The 13,971-nt window shown below is 43.2% G+C and overlaps 1 protein-coding gene and 21 non-coding genes across 22 annotated transcripts in view; 1 reads left to right on the top strand and 21 right to left on the bottom strand.

Annotated features, from left to right (window-relative positions):
* LOC129351701 (double-stranded RNA-specific editase B2-like) overlaps window positions 1–13,971 on the top strand; it is a 39,891-nt gene that overhangs the window by 1,437 nt on the left and 24,483 nt on the right. The window lies entirely within an intron of this gene.
* trnas-uga (transfer RNA serine (anticodon UGA)) lies at window positions 2,327–2,408 on the bottom strand. The gene has a single exon. It is a non-coding gene; the product is annotated as a tRNA-Ser (tRNA).
* Window positions 2,563–2,644, bottom strand: trnas-aga (transfer RNA serine (anticodon AGA)). Its single transcript has one exon. It is a non-coding gene; the product is annotated as a tRNA-Ser (tRNA).
* On the bottom strand, window positions 2,799–2,879 carry trnas-cga (transfer RNA serine (anticodon CGA)). Its single transcript has one exon. It is a non-coding gene; the product is annotated as a tRNA-Ser (tRNA).
* Window positions 3,117–3,198, bottom strand: trnas-uga (transfer RNA serine (anticodon UGA)). The gene has a single exon. It is a non-coding gene; the product is annotated as a tRNA-Ser (tRNA).
* On the bottom strand, window positions 3,894–3,975 carry trnas-aga (transfer RNA serine (anticodon AGA)). The gene has a single exon. It is a non-coding gene; the product is annotated as a tRNA-Ser (tRNA).
* trnas-uga (transfer RNA serine (anticodon UGA)) lies at window positions 4,126–4,207 on the bottom strand. Its single transcript has one exon. It is a non-coding gene; the product is annotated as a tRNA-Ser (tRNA).
* trnas-uga (transfer RNA serine (anticodon UGA)) lies at window positions 4,602–4,683 on the bottom strand. The gene has a single exon. It is a non-coding gene; the product is annotated as a tRNA-Ser (tRNA).
* trnas-uga (transfer RNA serine (anticodon UGA)) lies at window positions 5,557–5,638 on the bottom strand. Its single transcript has one exon. It is a non-coding gene; the product is annotated as a tRNA-Ser (tRNA).
* trnas-aga (transfer RNA serine (anticodon AGA)) lies at window positions 6,745–6,825 on the bottom strand. The gene has a single exon. It is a non-coding gene; the product is annotated as a tRNA-Ser (tRNA).
* Window positions 6,986–7,067, bottom strand: trnas-uga (transfer RNA serine (anticodon UGA)). The gene has a single exon. It is a non-coding gene; the product is annotated as a tRNA-Ser (tRNA).
* On the bottom strand, window positions 7,703–7,784 carry trnas-aga (transfer RNA serine (anticodon AGA)). The gene has a single exon. It is a non-coding gene; the product is annotated as a tRNA-Ser (tRNA).
* Window positions 8,403–8,483, bottom strand: trnas-uga (transfer RNA serine (anticodon UGA)). Its single transcript has one exon. It is a non-coding gene; the product is annotated as a tRNA-Ser (tRNA).
* trnas-aga (transfer RNA serine (anticodon AGA)) lies at window positions 9,359–9,440 on the bottom strand. The gene has a single exon. It is a non-coding gene; the product is annotated as a tRNA-Ser (tRNA).
* Window positions 10,076–10,157, bottom strand: trnas-uga (transfer RNA serine (anticodon UGA)). Its single transcript has one exon. It is a non-coding gene; the product is annotated as a tRNA-Ser (tRNA).
* On the bottom strand, window positions 10,561–10,642 carry trnas-uga (transfer RNA serine (anticodon UGA)). Its single transcript has one exon. It is a non-coding gene; the product is annotated as a tRNA-Ser (tRNA).
* trnas-aga (transfer RNA serine (anticodon AGA)) lies at window positions 10,808–10,888 on the bottom strand. Its single transcript has one exon. It is a non-coding gene; the product is annotated as a tRNA-Ser (tRNA).
* trnas-uga (transfer RNA serine (anticodon UGA)) lies at window positions 11,041–11,122 on the bottom strand. The gene has a single exon. It is a non-coding gene; the product is annotated as a tRNA-Ser (tRNA).
* On the bottom strand, window positions 12,616–12,697 carry trnas-uga (transfer RNA serine (anticodon UGA)). The gene has a single exon. It is a non-coding gene; the product is annotated as a tRNA-Ser (tRNA).
* On the bottom strand, window positions 13,344–13,425 carry trnas-aga (transfer RNA serine (anticodon AGA)). Its single transcript has one exon. It is a non-coding gene; the product is annotated as a tRNA-Ser (tRNA).
* trnas-uga (transfer RNA serine (anticodon UGA)) lies at window positions 13,583–13,656 on the bottom strand. The gene has a single exon. It is a non-coding gene; the product is annotated as a tRNA-Ser (tRNA).
* trnas-aga (transfer RNA serine (anticodon AGA)) lies at window positions 13,821–13,902 on the bottom strand. Its single transcript has one exon. It is a non-coding gene; the product is annotated as a tRNA-Ser (tRNA).

Here is a 13,971-nt window from a genome sequence, read left to right as displayed (position 1 = left end):
AAGCAAACTCACAGAGAAATTTCAAATAGTAGATGAGATAAGCAATATCTGATATTTTTCACCACAAACAAGCATAATATGAAGTGATAATTAGTTTTCATCCCTGAAGTATTCTGCAGATTGTTAAAAACAATCTTATATTTCACTGTTTAAACAGATGAGCAGAAGGAGTTCAGAGGTTAAATCTGTGAAGCAAAAGTCTAAATGCTGGATTTGCATAAACATATTATCTGATGGAGATAAGCTGGAAGCAGAATTAATCATAATTACTGGTCAGCTTGATGAAGCAGCCATTGTTGTGCACATGTTGATCCTCTAAAAGCTGCAGATTACTCCGTCATGCCTGCAGTTTCACATCCAGTTCTTACTTTAAATGCTTTAAGCTTATTCCACTATTATTAAAGACCCATCAACCTTTTTATAAGTGCTTCCTTTAAACAAAGCCGTCCAGGAATCATCACTATGCATAGTCCATAAAATTATGTAATTTTTAAACAGCTGTAGGTATTTTAGAAATGATGACATATTTTTCTCACTGAGGAAAATTACAATATAAAAGTGGAATAATTCCTCACATTCATTTGAATATTTTATTTAGTGCATCATTGCATTGTGAATAAGTTTCTACAAGACGGTCCATCACAAGTTGAATCAGAATCTCAACATTAAACACTGTTTTAGATATTTTTATGTTCTGTTTTCATTTGATATGGTTTTGCTGAAGATTGAAGGTGATTTTATTGAATGATTTGATCAAAAAGGGCAGCAAGAAAAAACTCCACAAGTTAAATAAATAAATATGCAAATCAATTTTTGTTTTGTTTTTATTCTTAAAAACTTGAAAGAAGGATTTCTTCCATTTCATGATAAAACAAATTAATTTCAGCTGACACTGCTGGACAAGCTGACGACATGACTGAATAAGTAAAATAGATAAAACATGAAATCATTATGAGATTTTTAAAAAATGTGTTTTACTGCAATAAAAATCCCCTTCTGCTGCCTTTAAAAGTCAAATAAACGAGCTGCTGCCATTGGCTGATTGTCCCGATGTCAGGCAGGATTACGGGCCAACAGCTGCTGTCCTCCAGTCTGTCTGCGTTTGGACGTTTTCATGGATGGGACATGTTTTGGACAAGTGCTCTCCATCGCTGCCTTCAGACCTTTGAGGCATTTCAACACACATTTCTGCTGATGGACGCTGCGATGGATTCACTTCTCTGGGAACAGTAGCATGATGGTTTTCATGCTCGTCCCACATAATGTCGTAAATCCTCTGCAAAACAATATATTTCTTGCTTGGAACTGATACTGAATAGAAATAAGGGCACATGATTAGAAATCACTAATAACTGCGGCTTGTGCTTTTCTGGTTCAGATGTTAGTTTGCTCTCATTGGGAGTTTAAAATGCGGTTTGGGGAACATTTACAAACCCTGGACCAAAATTAAAGAAATTGGGACAAAAAACTGAAATTTTTAAAAGAAAGTCTACTAACAAAAATATTAGATGCGACACAAATTGATAATTTCCTTCTGTTGTCATGGTAACTAAGAACAGATCTGTTCATTGCTATAAAGTACCAAATAGAATTGAATCCTGATCACAGCGACTATATACTGTAGGAAGTCGTTAGCAGATTGTATAAATGAAGGTTTTAGTGTGAATAGTACGTAAGTTATTAACTATCAACATGCAATAAAATTACCAGGATTTCAGAAGATCCAGCCTCCTAATGTTGTCTAAGAACAAACTTTGCAAATGAAGTTGTTTTCTCTTGATTACACCTGAAGACATGGAGCTGTGATGGCCGAGCGGTTAAGGCGTTGGATTTGAAATCCAACTGGGTTTCCCTGCGCAGGTTTGAATCCTGCTCTCAGCGATGTAAGACTACAGCGTCCAACATATCAGATCTTCCTCCAGACGGAGAGAAGTTTCTTTGATCAGTGTGTGTTGCAGAAAAATGCAGGTTTACATTTATAGGCCATTATTCTTCAGTAATATATTTGTTGCTTCTTGAATGATTAAAATTAATATAATCTTATCTCAGAACAAACTTCGTTCCACATTCTTGTGTCCTTGAGGAACAGCAGTCCAGGTTACAGGTAAATGAGACAATTTGCTTTTAATTGTTGCATGAAAATGAAATTATCCACAGCTGTCAGACCCCAATCAGAGAGCAGGACTTCCTCCCACCGTGTCTAAGTTAATTATGCCAAAAAACAGAGTTTAAAAACACAACCACAATAAAGAAACCTCAATATAATTCAGACACTACATGAACCTTCATATGACATCGCTTAACAGATAGTGAATTGTTTCCACTCCGCTGTGAGCAGGGTTCGAACCTGCGCGGGAAAACCCCATTGGATTTCAAATCCAATGCCTTAACCTCTCGGCCATCACAGCTCGATGTTCTCACAGGTGACCAAGGAGCAAAACATGGATGCAACAAGTCACTGCAGAAATAAAGGCAAACAGGAAGTAAACCCAGAGATTTTGGATATTGTCTTTCCATTATCTATTGAGCAACTTCTGGTGTATTGAATTTAAAGTAGGAATTCGCTGTGAGCAGGATTTGAACCTGCGCGGGTAAACCCCATTGGATTTCTAGTCCAACGCCTTAACCGCTCGGCCATCACAGCTCCTTGTCTGCTTACTTGTCCAAGAAGCAACAAATACATTACTGGAAAATAATGATGCACAAGATTAAACCAACTTTTTTCTTCAACACACACTGATAAACTTCTCTCCATCTGGAGGAAGATCTCAGATATGTTGAACCCTGTAGCCTAAAATCGCTGTAAGCAGGATTTGAACCTACGCGGGGAACCCCATTGGATTTCGAATCCAACGCCTTAACCTCTCGGCCATCACAGCTCCATGTCTTCAGGTGTAATCAAAAGGAAACAGCTTAATTTGCAAAGTTTGTTCTTAGACTAGATTGGGAAGCTGGATCTTCGGAAATCATGGTAACTTTATTGTATGTTGATAGTAAAACTTTTCCAGGGTGATTGACAAGTGAGTGGCTATGAGCAGTAATCTAATATCATATGTACCATTCACAGTAAAACTTTCATTTATACAATCGGCTATTGCCTTGTTACAGTATATAGTCGCTGTGAGCAGGATTTGAACCTGCGCGGGGAAACCCCATTGGATTTCAAATCCAACGCCTTAACCTCTCGGCCATCACAGCTCGATGGTCTCACAGGTGACCAAGGAGCAAAACATGGATGCAACAATTCACTGCAGAAATTAAGGCAAACAGGAAGTAAACCAGGAGATCTCCAGAGGTTTTGGACGTTCTCCCTCGATCTTCTATTGAGCAACTTCTGGTGCATTGAATTTAACAAACTTCTCTCCGTCTGGAGGAAGATCTTATATGTTGGATTCGGTAGTCTTATATCGCTGTGAGCAGGGTTCAAACCTGCGCGGGGAAACCCCATTGGATTTCTAGTCCGACGCCTTAACCTCTCGGCCATCACAGCTCGATCTCTAAATGACTGATCAGGAAACAAAAAAAATATTGCTGAAAAAAAATGGCGCACAAGAGTAAACATGTGTTTTTCTGCAACACGCACTGATCAAACAAACTTCTCTCCGTCTGGAGGAAGATCTCATATGTTGGACTCGGTAGTCTTATATCGCTGTGAGCAGGGTTCGAACCTGCGCGGGGAAACCCCATTGGATTTGAAATCCAATGCCTTAACCTGTCGGCCATCACAGCTCGATATTCAAACAGGTGACCAAGGAGCAAAACATGGATGCAACAAGTCACTGCAGAAATAAAGGCAAACATGAAGTAAACCAGGAGATCTCCAGAGGTTTTGGACGTTCTCCCTCGATCTTCTATTGAGCAACTTCTGGTGCATTGAATTTAAACTAGGAATTCGCTGTGAGCAGGATTTGAACCTGCGCGGGTAAACCCCATTGGATTTCTAGTCCAACGCCTTAACCGCTCGGCCATCACAGCTCGATCTCTACAGACTGTTCAGGAAGCAAAAAAATATACTGAAAATAATGGCGCACAAGAGTAAACATGTGTTTTTCTGCAACACGCACTGATCAAACAAACTTCTCTCCGTCTGGAGGAAGATCATATGTTGGACTCGGGGTCTTATATCGCTGTGAGCAGGGTTTCGAACCTGCGCGGGGAAACCCATTGGATTTCAAATCCAACGCCTTAACCTCTCGGCCATCACAGCTCGATATTCTCACAGGTGACCAAGGAGCAAAACATGGATGCAACAAGTCACTGCAGAAATAAAGGCAAACATGAAGTAAACCAGGAGATCTCCAGAGGGTTGGATGTTCTCCACTGTCTTGTTGAGCAACTTCAGGTGCATTGAATTTAAACTAGGAATTCGCTGTGAGCAGGATTTGAACCTGCCTGGGTAAACCCCATTGGATTTCTAGTCCAACGCCTTAACGCTCGGCCATCACAGCTCTATCTCTACATGACTGTTCAGGAACAACAAAAATATCGCTGAAAAAAATGGCGCACAAGAGAATAAACGTGTTTTTCTGCAAACACGCACTGATCGAACAAATTCTCTCCGTCTGGAGGAAGATCTATATGTTGGACTCAGTAGTCTTTATCGCTGTGAGCAGGGTTCGAACCTGCGCGGGGAAACCCCATTGGATTTCAAATCCTACGCCTTAACCTCTCGGCCATCACAGCTCGATATTCTCACAGGTGACCAAGGAGCAAAACATGGATGGCAACAAGTCACTGCAGAAATAAAGGCAAACATGAAGTAAACGAGGAGATCTCCAGAGGTTTTGGACGTTCTCCCTCGACTTCTATTGAGCAACTTCTGGTGCATGAATTTAAACTAGGAATTCGCTGTGAGCAGGATTTGAACCTGCGCTGGTAGACCTCATTGGATTTCTAGTCCAACGCCTTAACCGCTCGGCCATCACAGCTCGATCTCTACATGATGTCAGGAAGCAACAAAAATATCACTGAAAAAATGGCGCACGAAGATAAACGTGTTTTTCTGCAACGCACTGATCAAACAAACTTCTCTCCGTCTGGAGGAAGATCTTATATGTTGGACTCAGTAGTTATACGCTGTGCGCAGGGTTCGAACCTGCGCGGGGAAACCCCATTGGATTTTCAAATCCAACGCCTTAACCTCTCGGCCATCACAGCTCCATATTCTCACAGGTGACCAAGGAGCAAAAAACATGGATGCAACAAGTCACTGCAGAAATAAAGGCAAACATGAAGTAAACCAGGAGATCTCCAGAGGTTTGGACGTTCTCCCTCGATCTTCTATTGAGCAACTTGTGGTGCATTGAATTTAAACTAGGAATTCGCTGTGAGCAGGATTTGAACCTGCGCGGTAAACTCCATTGGATTTCTAGTCCAACGCCTTAACCGCTCGGCCATCACAGCTCGATATGTCTACATGACTGAACAGGAAACAAAAAAATATCGCTGAAAAAAATGGCGCAGGGAATAAACGTGTTTTTTCTGCAACACGCACTGAGAACAAACTTCTCTCCGTCTGGAGGAAGATCTCATATGTGGACTCGGGTAGTCTTATATCGCTGTGAGCAGGGTTCGAACCTGCGCGGGGAAACCCCATTGGATTTCAAATCCAACGCCTTAACCTCTCGGCCATCACAGCTCGAATTCTACAGGTGACCAAGGACAAAACATGGATGCAACAGTCACTGCAGAAATAAAGGCAAACATGAAAAACCAGGAGATCTCCAGAGGTTTTGGACGTTCTCCCTCGATCTTCTATTGAGCAACTCTGGTGCATTGAATTTAAAACTAGGAATTCGCTGTGAGCATGATTTGAACCTGCGGGGTAAACCCCATTGGATTTTAGTCCAACGCCTTAACCGCTCGGCCATCACAGCTCGATCTCTACATGACTGTTCAGGAGCAACAAAAATATCACTGAAAAATAATGCGACAAGATAAATGTGTTTTTCTGCAACACGCACTGATAAAAACTTCTCTCTGTCTGGAGGAAGATCTTATATGTTGGACTCGGTAGTCTTATATCGCTGTGAGCAGAGTTCGAACCTGCGGCGGGGGAAACCACATTGGATTTCAAATCCAACGCCTTAACTCTCGGCCATCACAGCTCGATCTCGTCACAGGTGACCAAGGAGCAAAACATGGATGCAACAAGTCATCTGCAGAAATAAAGGCAAACAGGAAGTAAACCCGAGAATCCAGAGGTGTTGGATTTGTCTTTTCACTGTTTGTTGAGCAACTTCAGGTGCATTGAATTTTAAACTAGGAATTCGCTGTGAGCAGGATTTGAACCTGCTGGGAAACCCATTGGATTTCTAGTCCAACGCCTTAACCGCTTGGCCATCACAGCTCGATCTCTACATGACTGATCAGGAAACAAAAAAAATTTCGCTGAAAAAAAATGGCGCACGAGAATAAAGTGTTTTTCTGCAACACGACTGATCGAACAACTTCTCTCCGTCTGGAGGAGATCTCATATTGTTGGACTCGGTAGTCTTATATCGCTGTGAGCAGGGTTCGAACCTGCGCGGGGAAATCCCATTGGATTTCAAATCCAATGCCTTAACTGTCGGCCATCACTGCTCGATCTTCACAGGTGACCAAGGAAGCAAAACATGGATGCAACAAGTCACTGCAGAAATAAAGGCAAACATGAAGTAAACGAGGAGATCTCCAGAGGTTTGGAGTTCCCCTCGATCTTCTATTGAGCAACTTCTGGAGCATTGAATTTAAACTAGGAATTCGCGCTGTGAGCAGGATTTGAACCTGCGCTGGTAAACCCATTGGATTTCTAGTCCAACGCCTTAACCGCTCGGCCATCACAGCTCGATCTCTACATGACTGTTCAGGAAAGCAACAAAAATATCACTGAAAAAATAATGGCGCACAAGAGTAAACATGTGTTTTTCTGCAACACGCACTGATCAAAACAAACTTCTCTCCGTCTGGAGGAAGATCTTATATGTTGGACTCAGTAGTTTTATAACGCTGTGAGCAGGGTTCGAACCTGCGCGGGGAAACCCCATTGGATTTCAAATCCTACGCCTTAACCTCTCGGCCATCACAGCTCGATATTTCTCACAGGTGACCAAGGAGCAAAACATGGATGCAACAAGTCACTGCAGAAATAAAGGCAAACATGAAGTAAACCAGAGATCTCCAGGTTTTGGACGTTCTCCCTCGATCTTCTATTGAGCAACTTGTGGTGCATGAATTTAAACTAGGAATTCGTGTGAGCAGGATTTGAACCTGCGCGGGTAAACCCATTGGATTTCTAGTCCAACGCCTTAACCGCGGCCATCACAGCTCGATCGATGTCTACAGACTCAGGAAACAAAAAAATATCGCTGAAAAAAAAAAATGGCGCAAGGGAATAAATGTGTTTTTTCTGCAACACGCACTGATCGAAACAAACTTCTCTCCGTCTGGAGGATAATCTCATATGTTGGACTCGGTAGTCTTATATCGCTGTGAGCAGGGTTCGAACCTGCGCGGGGAAACCCATTGGATTTCAATCCAACGCCTTAACCTCTCGGCCATCACAGCTCGATATTCTCACAGGTGACCAAGGAACAAAACATGATGCAACAAGTCACTGCAGAAATAAAGGCAAACATGAAGTAAACCAGGAGATCTCCAGAGGTTTGGATTCTCCTCGATCTTCTATTGAGCAACTTCTGGTGCATTGAATTAAATAGGAATTCGCTGTGAGCAGGATTTGAACCTGCGCGGGTAAACCCCATTGGATTTCTAGTCCAACGCCTTAACCGCTCGGCCATCACAGCTCGATCTCTACATGACTGTTCAGGAAGCAACAAAAATATCACTGAAAAATAATGCCGCACAAGAGTAAACGTGTTTTTCTGCAACACGCACTGATCAAACAAACTCTCTCTGTGGAGGAAGATCTTATATGTTGGACTCGGTAGTCTTATATCGCTGTGAGCAGGGTTCGAATCTGCGCGGGGAAACCCATTGGATTTCAAATCCAACGCTTAACCTCTGGCCATCACAGCTCGATCTCTCACAGGTGACCAAGGACAAACATGGATGCAACAAGTCACTGCAGAATAAAGGCAAACATGAAGTAAACCAGGAGATCTCCAAGGTTTTTGACGTTCTCCCTCGATCTTTATTGAGCAACTTCTGGTGCATTGAATTTAAACTAGAATTCGCTGTGAGCAGGATTTGAACCTGCGCGGTAAACCCCATTGGATTTCTATCCAACCTTAACCGCTCGGCCATCACAGCTCAAACTCTACATGACTGTTCAGGAAGCAACAAAAATATCACTGAAAATAATGGCGCACAAGAGTAAACAGTGTTTTTTCTGCAACACGCACTGATCAAACAAACTTCTCTCGTCTGGAGGAAGATTATATGTTGGACTCGTAGTCTTATATCGCTGTGAGCAGGGTTCGAACCTGCGGGGGAAACCCCATTGGATTTCAAATCCAACGCCTTAACCTCTCGGCCATCACAGCTCGATATTCTCACAGGTGATCAAGGAACAAAACATGGATGCAACAAAGTCACTGCAGAAATAAAGGCAAACATGAAGTAAAACCAGGAGATCTCCAGGAGGTTTTGGACGATCTCCCTCGATCTTCTATTGAGCAACTTCTGGTGCATTGAATTTAAACTAGGAATTCGCTGTGAGCAGGATTTGAACCTGCGCTGGTAAACCCCATTGGATTCTAGTCCAACGCCTTAACCTCTCGGCATCACAGCTCGATCTTCTCACAGTGACCAAGGAGCAAACATGGATGCAACAAGTCACTGCAGAAATAAAGGCAAACTGAGTAAACCAGGAGATCTCCAGAGGTTTTGGACGTTCTCCTCGCTTCTATGAGCAAATTCTGTGCATTGAATTTAAACTAGGAATTCGCTGTGAGCAGGGATTTGAACCTGCGTGGGTCAACCCCATTGGATTTCTAGTCCAACGCCTTAACCGCTCGGCATCACAGCTCGATCTCTACATGACTGAATCAGGAAACAAAAAAAATATCGCTGAAAAAAAAATGGCGCCGAGAATAAACGGTTTTTCTGCAACACGCACTGCTCGAACAAACTTCTCCGTCTGGAGGAAGATCTCATATGTTGGACTCGGTAGTCTTATATCGCTGTGTGCAGGGTTCGAACCTGCGCGGGGAAACCCATTGGATTTCAAATCCAACGCCTTAACCTCTCGGCCATCACAGCTCGATCTTCTCATGACCAAGGAGCAAAACATGGATGCAACAAGTCACTGCAAAATAAAGGCAAACATGAAGTAAACCAGGAGATCTCAGAGGTTTTGGACGTTCTCCTCCGATCTTCTATTGAGCAATTCTGGTGCATTGAATTTAAACTAGGAATTCGCTGTGAGCAGGATTTGAACCTGCGCGGGTAAACCCCATTGGATTTCTAGTCCAACGCCTTAACCGCTCGGCCATCACAGCTCGATCTCTACATGACTGTTCAGGAAGCAACAAAAATATCACTGAAAAATAATGGCGCACAAGAGTAAAACATGGTTTTTCTGCAACACGCACTGATCAAACAAAACTTCTCTCCGTCTGGAGGAAGATCTTATATGTTGGACTCAGTAGTCTTATATCGCTGTGAGGAGGGTTCGAACCTGCGCAGGGAAACCCCATTGGATGTCAAATCCAACGCCTTAACCTCTCGGCCATCACAGCTCGATCTTCTCACAGGTGACCAAGGAGCAAAACATGGATGCAACAAGTCACTGCAGAAATAAAGGCAAACATGAGTAAACCAGGAGATCTCCAGAGGTTTTGGACGTTCTCCCCGATCTTCTATTGAGCAACTTCTGGTGCATTGAATTTAAACTAGGAATTCGCTGTGAGCAGGATTTGAACTGCGCGGGTAAACCCATTGGATTTCTAGTCCAACGCCTTAACCGCTCGGCCATCACAGCTCGATCTCTACATGACTGAACAGGAAACAAAAAAATATCGCTGAAAAAAAATGGCGCAAGAGAATAAATTGTTTTTCTGCAACACGCACTGATCGAACAAACTTCTCTCCGTCTGGAGGAAGATCTCATATGTTGGACTCGGTAGTCTTATATCGCTGTGAGCAGGGTTCGAATCTGCGCGGGGAAACCCCATTGGATTTCAAATCCAACGCCTTAACCTCTCGGCCATCACAGCTCGATATTCTCACAGGTGACCAAGGAGCAAAACATGGATGCAACAAGTCACTGCAGAAATAAAGGCAAACATGAAGTAAACCAGGCGATCTCCAGAGGTTTTGGACGTTCTCCCTCGATCTTCTATTGAGCAACTTCTGGTGCATTGAATTTAAAACTAGGAATTCGCTGTGAGGCAGGATTTGAACCTGCGCGGGTAAAACCCCATTGGATTTCTAGTCCAACGCCTAAACTGCTCGGCCACCACAGCTCGATCTCTACATGACTGTTCAGGAAGCAACAAAAATCACTGAAAAATAATGCCGCACAAGAGTAAACATGTGTTTTTCTGCAACACGCACTGCTCAAACAAACTTCTCTCCGTTGGAGGAAGATCTCATATGTTGGACTCGGTAGTCTTATATCGCTGTGAGCAGGATTTGAACCTGCGCGGGGAAACCCGATTGGATTTCAAATCCAACGCCTTAACCTCTCGGCCATCACAGCTCGATCTTCTCACAGGTGACCAAGGAGCAAAAACATGGATGCAACAAGTCACTGCAGAAATAAAGGCAAACATGAAGTAAGCCAGGAGATCTCCAGAGGTTTTGGACGTTCTCCCTCGATCTTCTATTGAGCAACTTCTGGTGCATTGAATTTAAACTAGGAATTCGCTGTGAGCAGGATTTGAACCTGCGGGGTAAACCCCATTGGATTTCTAGTCCAACGCCTTAACCGCTCGGCCATCACAGCTCGATCTCTACATGACTGATCAGGAAACAAAAAAAATATCGCTGAAAAAAAATGGCGCACGAGAAAAAGTGTTTTCTGCAACACGCACTGATCGAAAAAACTTCTCTCCGTCTGGAGGAAGATCTCATATGTTGGACTCGGTAGTCTTATATCGCTGTGAGCAAGGTTCGAACCTGCGCGGGGAAACCCCATTGGATTTCAAATCCAACGCCTTAACCTCTCGGCCATCACAGCGATATTCTCACAGGTGACCAAGGAGCAAAACATGGATGCAACAAAGTCACTGCAGAAATAAAGGCAAAACATGAAGTAAACCATGAGGTCTCCAGAGGTTTGGACGTTCTCCCTCGATCTTCTATTGAGCAACTTCTGGTGCATTGAATTTAAAGTAGGAATTAGCTGTGAGCAGGATTTTAACATGCGCGGGGAAATCCCATTGGATTTCTAGTCCAACGCCTTAACCGCTCGGCCATCACAGCTCCTTGTCTGCTTACTTGTCCAAGAAGCAACAAATACATTACTGGAAAATAATGATGCACAAGAGTAAACCAACTTTTTTCTCAACACACACTGATAAACTTCTCTCCATCTGGAGGAAGATCTCAGATATGTTGAACCTGTAGCCTAAAATCGCTGTGAGCAGGATTTGAACCTACGCGGGGAACCCCATTGGATTCGAATCCAACGCCTTAACCTCTCGGCCATCACAGCTCCATGTCTTCAGGTGTAATCAAGAGGAAACAACTTAATTTGCAAAGTTTGTTCTTAGACTAGATGGGAAGCTGGATCTTCGGAAATCCTGGTAACTTATTGTATGTTGATAGTAAAACCTTTCCAGGGTGATTAACAAGTGAGTGGCTATGAGCAGGAATCTAATATCATATGTACCATCACAGTAAAACCTTCATTTATACAATCGGCAATTGCCTTGTTAAGTATATTGTCGCTGTGAGCAGGATTTGAACCTGCGCGGGGAAACCCCATTGGATTTCAAATCCAACGCCTTAACTTCACGGCCATTCACAGCTCAATGTTCTCACAGGTGACCAAGGAGCAAAAACATGATGCAACAAGTCACTGCAGAAATAAAGGCAAACAGGAACTAAACCTGGAGATATCCAGAGGTTTTAGATGTTCTCCCTCGATTGTCTGTTGAGCAACTTCTGGTGCATTGAATTTAAAGTAGGAATTCGCTGGGAGCAGGATTTGAACCTACGTGGGGAAACCCCATTGGATTTCAAGTCCAACGCCTTAACCGCTCGGCCATCACAGATTCATGTGCTTCAGGTATAATCAAGAGGAAACAGCTTAATTTACAAGGTTTGTTCTTAGACAACATTTGGAAGCTGGATCTTATGAAATCCTGGTAACTTATTGTATGTTGATAGTAAAGCCTTTCCAGGGTGATTAACAAGTGAGTTACTATGAGCAGGATTCTAATATCATTTGTACCATTCACACTAAAACCTTTCATTTATATAATTTATTAGTAGTATATAGTCGCTGTGAGCAGGATTTGAACCTGCGGGGAAGCCCCATTGGATTTCTAGTCCAACGCCTTAACCGCTCGGCCATCACAGCTCGATGTCTACATGACTGTTCAGGAAGCAACAAAAATATCACTGAAAAAATAATTGCGCACAAGAGTAAAACTGTGTTTTTTTGCAACTCGCACTTATCAAACAAATTTCTCTCCGTCTGGAGGAAGATCTTATATGTTCTTAGATCGCTGTGAGCAGGGTTCGAACCTGCGCGGGAAAACCCCATTGGATTTCAAATCCAACGCCTTAACCTCTCGGCCATCACAGCTCGATGGTCTCACAGGTGACCAAGGAGCAAAACATGGATGCAACAATTCACTGCAGAAATAAAGGCAATCATGAAGTAAACCAGGAGATCTCCAGAGGTTTTGGACGTTCTCACTCGATCTTCTATTGATCAACTTCTGGTGCATTGAATTTATAGTAGGAATTCGCTGTGAGCAGGATTTGAACCTGCGGGTAAACCCCATTGGATTTCTAGTCCAACGCCTTAACCGCTCGGCCATCACAGCTCGATCTCTACATGACTGTTCAGGAAGCAACAAAAATATCACTGAAAAATAATGGCGCACAAGAGTAAACGTGTTTTTCTGCAACACGCACTGATCAAACAAACTTCTCTCCGTCTGGAGGAAGATCTTATATGTTGGACTCGGTAGTCTTATATCGCTGTGAGAAGGGTTCGAACCTGCGTGGGGAAACCCCATTGGATTTCAAATCCAACGCCTTAAACTCTCGGCCATCACAGCTCGATATTCTCACAGGTGACCAAGGAGCAAAACATGGATGCAACAAGTCACTGCAGAAAATAAAGGCAAACATGAAGTAAACCAGGAGATCTCCAGAGGTTTTGGACATTCTCCCTCGATCTTCTATTGAGCAACTTCTGGTGCATTGAATTTAAACTAGGAATTCGCTGTGAGCAGGATTTGAACCTGCGCGGGTAAACCCCATTGGATTTCTAGTCCAACGCCTTAACCGCTCGGCCATCACAGCTCGATCTCTACATGACTGTTCAGGAAGCAACAAAAATATCACTGAAAAATAATGCCGCACAAGAGTAAACATGTGTTTTTCTGCAACACGCACTGATCAAACAAACTTCTCTCCGTCTGGAGGAAGATCTTATATGTTGGACTCGGTAGTCTTATATCGCTGTGAGCAGGGTTCGAACCTGCGCGGGGATTGGATTTCAAATCCAACGCCTTACCTCTCGGCCATCACAGCTCCATCTTCTCACAGGTGACCAAGGAGCAAAACATGGATGCAACAAGTCACTGCAGAAATAAAGGCAAACAGGCAGTAAACCCAGAGAACTCCAGAGGTTTTGGATGTTGTCTTTCCACTGTCTGTTGAGCAACTTCAGGTGCATTGAATTTAAACTAGGAATTCGCTGTGAGCAGGATTTGAACCTGCGCGGGTAAACCCCATTGGATTTCTAGTCCAACGCCTTAACCGCTCGGCCATCACAGCTCGATCTCTACATGACTGATCAGGAAACAAAAAAAATATCGCTGAAAAAAAATGGCGCACGAGAATAAA

The sequence above is a fragment of the Poeciliopsis prolifica genome, unplaced genomic scaffold (genome assembly GCF_027474105.1).
Source record: "Poeciliopsis prolifica strain line A6 unplaced genomic scaffold, Auburn_PproV2 SCAFFOLD069, whole genome shotgun sequence".
Classification (NCBI taxonomy): domain Eukaryota; kingdom Metazoa; phylum Chordata; class Actinopteri; order Cyprinodontiformes; family Poeciliidae; genus Poeciliopsis; species Poeciliopsis prolifica.
This window is presented reverse-complemented; position numbering and strand designations above follow the sequence as displayed.